The 7,682-nt window shown below is 34.8% G+C and overlaps 1 pseudogene; it reads right to left on the reverse strand.

The window, feature by feature from the left end:
• Window positions 1–476: 476 nt before the first annotated feature.
• LOC107974103 (corepressor interacting with RBPJ 1-like) lies at window positions 477–1,959 on the reverse strand (annotated as a pseudogene).
• Window positions 1,960–7,682: the final 5,723 nt, after the last annotated feature.

Consider the following 7,682-nt stretch of genomic DNA (forward strand, 5'->3'; position numbering starts at 1 on the left):
GCCATTCTTCAAATGGGCATGGTTATCATAGTTATTCTGCTCCACTCTGTGTATACATATAACATACATATACTTTTTGGTGAAAAAGGGGATCAAATAAACATGACTTATAGTTCATATAGAACTACCAGACATGGCATTTGTGCTTGAGGACTGCATATCTCCTAAAGGTACTAGACTCTGAGCTAGGGGCAGAGACTAGATGAGACATTGGCTGTCTCTTTTATGGAAGTGGCAAGCATGTTCCATGTGTGGAGAATAAAAGTCAAAGACTGGCTTGTACACAAATACCTATTTTAATTTGCAAACAGCTAGATGTTACTTTCCAGCCTCTTTTTTTTTAAATAGAGCTTTATTAATTAGAAAGACAATAGTACATCATTTAGCCCATGATAAAGGTATTCATTAAAAAGTGGAGATATTTTTATTCCCAGATAATCATCACATAGAGTCTCTCTTTAGTCTCTCATTCTGCTTCATTCTCTTTGTGTCACTTTAGTATGCATATCTCCTGGGTACTCTGTACATTTTTTTCTTCTCTGTATACATCTGTGCCATGGCTTCTGGTGTCATTTCTTCTACTACACTCTTCACTGGGACTTGGCTGTGGCTGTTTTCTTATCTCTCATTGTTTATAGCTACAGAACTGCTTTGGCTTCCCCAGATCCTATCTTCTCTGCCATGGCTTCTGCAGCTCCCCTCCTTTCTTTCAGAGACTCTTTTCTCTGGGCTATGATTATGGCTTCTGGACTTTTTGTCAGAATCGGAATGGCTCCATTTGCCGTTCTCCCTAGAACTCTTGTGTTTTAAGAACTCAGGCCTTTCCTTGGCTTTTTTCCAGTTTAGGGTAACTTTTAGAAAGTTCTTTATAAAGTTTTCTCTTTTTAGGCTTGTCCTTCTCTTCAGAATCACTGTTGTTATGCCCTGAGCTCTTGCATTTCTTTCTTTTCTTCTTTTCAATATATTTTTTCCTTTAATGTCGCTCTCACTCTACTGCTTTCTGAAGTTTCAGTAGGGGAAGAGGAGGAGGAGGAAGAAGAGGATTTGTTTTTATGTTTTTTGTGTGTACTTCAGATCTTCTGAAACTTTTTCTTTTTTTCTATCTCTTTTTCTTTGTTTCTCTTCCAGTTTATCTAATTTCCTGAGAAGTTTCTGTTTTTGTTTGGTTGTTAATAAGTTTAAAAATTCAACTTCTGGATCTTCTTCAGTGTCACTTACAGCAAACTCCTGTGATGGATCATTTGTGGTCAAGTTTCTCCGCAGTACATTACATTGCAGGGCAAATCCACTGTTTCTCATTTCCTCTATTGGCTCTGAGGGGTGCATTGATGGCCCTGAGCCATCACTGGGAACTGAACTTGCATTGATTCCAGAAAGACCCAACAAAGGGTATTCTTGATCTCTGTTGACATGACCCCATTTGTGACATTTAATGCCCCTCACATTTCAAACCTGAACACCAAAGGGTTGATCTCTGATGTTCATGTCATCTTTGGCATATTTTTCTTGTAGGGCTCCTTTCTGCCATTCAAATTTGTATTCAGTCTCTCCTCTATTTCTTCTTTCTCTTTGTCTACTTTTTAAACTTCTGGTGGGGCTTCATACATGAAATTAAGACCATTCTTTACAGATTCATATCCCATAACCAAGCTATTATCATACGATTCTTGTTCTTAAAGATACTGTTGCATTAATTCTTCTTATTTCTTCTTACCATATAATATTTTCTATTCCTCCCTCCATATTTTTTTGATATTAGATTTAGAGGTGGGATGAAAGTCCTTCTTGCACATGAAGTTGGTGAAGGATTTCCCCATCTTGGAGCTGGAGCTGGGGAAAGCAGAGACTACTGGAATCATATGACTAAGTTCTGTTCACAGGATGTGATTAGAGGGGTTGTCTACAACTTTCAGGCCTCGTCCCTCAAATAATTCTGTCTCCCTTTGTCTTCTGGCCACTGTAGAGGATCATGCAGAAGCTTTGAGGTCCTAGGATATTGCTGAAGCATCATATGGAAAAAAAGCTGATCCTTAAATGACTGCAAACAACAAAGCCTCTTTGACAACTTTCACTGTAGTGACATAAGCAAGAAGGAAATATTACTGTTAAAAATTATGAAGAGTTTTTTTTTCATAGTAGTTAAGCTATGTTATAGTTCCCAGCCTCCCCTAGAAGTTTACTTTTAGACTGTATTTTTAGTTTGACACTTATTCAATATATATTCCATTCCTACAAAAACATTTCAGTAACTTTGGTCACAAGAGACTGTATCTCAGTACAACTTACTATGTTCATTTGGAAACCGTGTATTGTCTACTCTGTGTGAGTAATCATGGCCATATGACTGAGTTCTAGCTGGTGGAATATAAATGCGTGTTTAGTGTGCCATTTCTGGGCTAGCAGATATGACCCTTTAAGATATCTTGCCCCTTCTGTTGGGCAGATGTGGAAAGCAACCATACCTGAAGACACAAAAAAACCCACGAAGAAAGGAGCCTAATTCCAAATCATTGCATGGAAAAAAGCCACCATTTTATGTAAGCAAGAAGTGAATTTCTGTTTTTACTTATATGCATATCTACTTTTTAAATTTTTAAATTTTTAATTTTTAAATTTATTTTTATTTATCGATTGATTGATTTTTGGAGGCAGGGTCTGGCTCTGCCACCCAGGCTGGAGTGAAGTGGCATGATTTTGGCTCACTGCAACCTCTGCCTCCCAGGCTCAAGCCATCCTTCCACCTCAGCCTCCCAAGTAGCTGGAACTACAGGCATGTACCACCGCATTTGGCTAATTTTGTAGAGATGGGGTTTCCCTTTGTTGCCTAAGCTGGTCTTGAACTCCTGAGCTCTAGCAATTCTCCTGCCTCAGCCTCCCAAAGTGTTGTAATTACAGGCGTGAGCCACTGCGCCTGGCCGCATTTCTAAACCTTCTTGTAACAGCACTCAGCATTTACCCTAAATAATAAATGGGCCATATTCCTTTACATCTCTATTGCTTCCATATAGTCAGTTTGGAGCACCCTTTTCTGACTTCTTCTCCTGAAAACTCCTATTTAACCTTCAAAAATTCATCTCAAATGTTAACTACTCACTGAGCTTTTCTCTATTCCTAGGCAGTTATTTATTCCCTTTCCCAGAATAACTAAAAATTTCATGTATCCCTATTATTGTATTTCTATTATTCAGTTATGATTGATTTGCACAATCAATCATAATTGAATAATAGAAGATTTGCACAATCTTCCCTTCTTGACAGTTAAATCATAGAGAGTAGGAATTTACTTTGTATTTCCCTGTATCTTACATGCCTCACACAGAGTAGACAATACATGGTATCCAAATGAGCAAAATAAATTGTATTGAAATAATACTCTCATGTGATCAAAGTTACTGAAATATTTCATAAGAAGCATATATATATATATATTGAATAAGTGTTGAACAAAAATACAGTCTAAAAGTAAACCTTATTAAAACAGATTCAGCTTTAGAACAAATAGAACTCATTATCTGTCTGTTTCAGTATATGGAAATTCTAATAATGTCATGACCCTGATGGAAGAAGATAGAAAATGCTATAATAGAGATTTTTCTTCCCACTCACCTCAGGTTAGGAAGGGATTTTAATTATTTCTACACCAATCCATTAATTATTCACAAACTCGATGATCTGAGTGCTATCTCCATTCTGTCAGAGTAGAGTTTCAGGCTTCCCTAGGCTTTTGCTGGGTGTAGGTTGTTAAAATGCAGTCAATTTAGTCTTTTGTAGAAGTTTCTTGACACTTTTCTCGAGGTCTTCTATGACTGCATAGAAATCTTTGTTTCCACAGATGAATTCCAAATGTGAGAGAAAATAATTTGGAAAAATGTAATTATGTTTTATTCCAGATCCAATATCAACAACGGAACACAACTTACACAAAAAGCTTAATTTCCACTGGGTTGGTTCATGTATGACTCACTTGTATGATTTTTAAGAATCTTCTACTTTAAAATCTATCATAATAGTTAACAAAATTGAAAATCAAGAATATGAATCAGATGTATTGCAGTAACCGAATTCTCAACAGGTTTTATTTTTATTATACCACACTGTGTAGATGCAGTGACAGAAACATAGATTTAAAGTAAATAGCTCATTTTCTTTGTATTAAAAATGCCTTAAAGATAATATTGTTATCAGATTAATTCTGTTTACACATCTGAATCTATTTCTGGATAATATGATCAGAATTAATTACAAAAAGACAACCAGAGTGGACCACAATGCTATGAGTTTATCACTTCAGGCCTCTATATGTTCCTGTTTTCATTTTTTTTAGTACATACTTTCTTAATACATGGGACAGAACTCTTATTAAGTGTTCTATTTTAGATTACCTTTAAATTACAGCTGTCATTTTTTTCTGTATTTGTGGAGATCAGTAAACTAATAGATACCTGACAATAGACCTAGTTGTCTCTATCTTTTGCACCTATGATTAAATTCTTATAAGCTATAACTTCCAAATTTTACATGATTATTTGAAATGTCAGCACTATAAGCAAACATAAACTTAAATCTGAGAGATTAGCTCAGCTAAGCCATATACTTACTACAATAAAGCCATAAAACACACACCTGGAATTACAGTTTCCCAGCATCTACTATTGGCTATTGCCAGCAGTTGAATATGTAGAGAATATCAGCAGCCCTGAGGTGAAAAAGAGTATAATGTTTGGTATCAAATCCATCTGATGCTAGTACATGAGAAGCCTTTACTTTTCCCCCCAAACACACCTTTTTAAAAAGATAAAAAATGATTAGAAAAAACAAATCAGCCTCAGTTGCTTTATGTTTGTTCCTACTCTAAATATTACTACTCTGGGGAAGCTATACCATAACACACAAATGTAAAAATATAAGGCTAGCCATGGTAGAGTCATAAGGTTACTATTATTATTTGAAATGTTAAAGTGCTTTAAAAACTGATAAAACAGAAATCACAGTAATACTCAACAGTCAACATAAAGCATACTATTTCTGGCTCTAAAGGGTCAATGCACTAACGCTGCTGGATGTTGAGTAGCATCCTCTATGTTTTGTATCAGGGAAAATAGAAAAAAGTTAGATCATTTTTCTACTTCTAAGTGGAATAGCAAAGAATCATTATAAAGTCTCTGATACAAAGTAGTACTTCAGATAGGTGAAGGTTGGTATTAAATTTCACAGCCTGATTTTCACACTCTTGTTTAAGCCTTAATTACTTGTTGTACTCAAGTTTTCAAACTATTTTAATTCATGATCTTTTCTATTACAGCACTTCCAGACTTCCCCTCAAATCTTGCCTTGTTAATCTGATTTAGAAACTAAAAACTACAAACTTAACAATTATTAAACTCAACTCTTTAAAACCATCTTGCCCCAAAAGGATCTGACCTGCAACTGATCCACATTCTCTTGGTCAGTAATACCACCCTTTGCTCAGGAACCCAAGCCATACCTAAATCACCCTTCTCTTCTTATTCCTCTCCGTTTACTTCAGCCAGTAAGTCCTAAAGCCTTGTCTGTCTCCTAAAAATCTCTTTTATAAGTTTCTTTCATCTTGTTCTATCAGTGGTTTTATTCAGGATCTTGTTATCTTTTTTCTAGAACTAGCATCCTAACTAGGCTTACTGTATTTAGTATCTCTCTAATTTTACCCCTTTTCTTCCCCCAAACTTGTGTTTCTGAAAATAATTTGATCTTTTCACTATTCTGTTTGAAAAGCTCCATTAAATCCTTATTATATACAGGATAGTATAAAAATTTCTGAATTTGGCTCATGAGATCTTTTATAAGGAAGCCCCATGTTGCTTTTCTTATACTTCCTTGTCTTAGTCTCTTTAGGCTGCTATAAAATTACCATAGACTAGCTAGCTTATACACAACAGAAAATTATTTCTCACAGTGCTAGACTGAGAAGTCCAAGATCAAGTCTCCAACATACTGAGTGTCTAGTGGGGGCTCACTTCCTTTTTCATAGAAGGCCATCTTCTCACTATAACTTCACATGGAGGAAGGGGCAAGAGATTTCTCTAGGGTCTCTTTTATAAGGTCCCAAATCTCATTTATGAGGTCTCCATCCTCATGACCAAATCACCTTCCAAAGTCCCATATGAAAATACCACCACACTGGGGACGATATTTCAACATATGAAATTTGGAGGGACACAAACCTCTTTTCTATAGCATGCACCCTTTCATTATCTTATAATCCAGCCATACTGGATGACCAGTATTCCCAGAAATTACCAAGTTTATCCATACATTTGATAATCTTCTTGGAATAAGAGACTACAGAGGAAGTATAGCTCAGTGTTGAGGACCACAAGTTTTGGAATGAATTCAAATGGAGGCCTTGAGTCTCTGCTTTGCAATTTACTAGTATTGAGACCTGGTCAAGTTACCTAAAATAATCAAGATCCAAGTTCCAATTTCTCATCTATAAAATGAAGATTATATCACTCTTTTCAGGATTGATATGAAGATTATCTATCTATCTATCTATCTATCTATCTATCTATGAGATTATCTATATATAAATATGATATTCACACAATAACTGGAAAATACTAAATAATATATGGTACTTATTTAACTGTGGCTATGACTGTTATTACTACTATTACTATTTCTACTACTGCTGTAGTTCCTTTTGTGTTTAGTTGCTACATGTTCTGAAATTCTCAGCAACAAATACTTGTTTTTCTGAAAGTGTACTTGGTTATTAGAAACAACTGAAAATGATTTAGGCTACTTTATTTTTAAATGGGTGATAAAATTTTATAATATTATTTTGATCTAAAATGAGATTTAATTATGAAAAAATATCCTGATAAGCCAGGTTGGATGATTAACTTTGAAAACAACTTCAACAGATCATTTTAAAAGTATTTAGAGAAACATCAACATTTTGATGTAGTTGTATGGTTAGGATGAATATTAATTATCCAAACACTTTTTGGAATGAAAGAGGAATTAATAATTACTATGCAGAGACAATAAGAATAAATGAGAGTAGTTGCTGGAAAAGCTCCCTCTGCCCCCCAAGTTAGTTCAATTTATTTTTATCTTGAGTGAGATTGAAAAAGTTGGGTTGCAAAACGTTGAATGTAGAGAGGTCTAACATTAAAATAAACATTGAAGTCAGTCGCTGTCCTTTAGATAAAGCTAAACTTACCTTTGCTAGATATTATGATATATGTGACAAATGTAACCAGAATATTAAAACCATAATTATCAATTATTTATTCGTAGATAATTTAATTTTAATGAGGTAGAGGAGTAGTTTGGATATTTTTAAAGTGTGGTCACGACAAAGCTGGTCATAGGTAAGTTATAACACACCCAGCTGCCCAAAAGTCCTTTGGGCTTTTGAGACAATAAAGAAATTTCAGGGTTACCTTTAATATTTGTGTGAAGATAAGAAGACACACGTCAAGTTAAAGGAGTTACTGAGTGTTCTTTGGAGGAAATGAGATGATGAGTATTAAAAAAACTAAATAAGCATAGTGTTAAAAGGTTGTCATCACTATTGGGGAGAATTTAAAACAGAATCCTCTTTTCTCTTTGACATCTAGTTTCGTATGTATTTTACAACTTTTTACAAGAAAGGTGACATAAATTTTTTTTTCTCTGTTTGCTTAGCTGGCATTCAG

This window comes from Pan troglodytes, chromosome 3, assembly GCF_028858775.2.
Source record: "Pan troglodytes isolate AG18354 chromosome 3, NHGRI_mPanTro3-v2.0_pri, whole genome shotgun sequence".
Taxonomy (NCBI): domain Eukaryota; kingdom Metazoa; phylum Chordata; class Mammalia; order Primates; family Hominidae; genus Pan; species Pan troglodytes.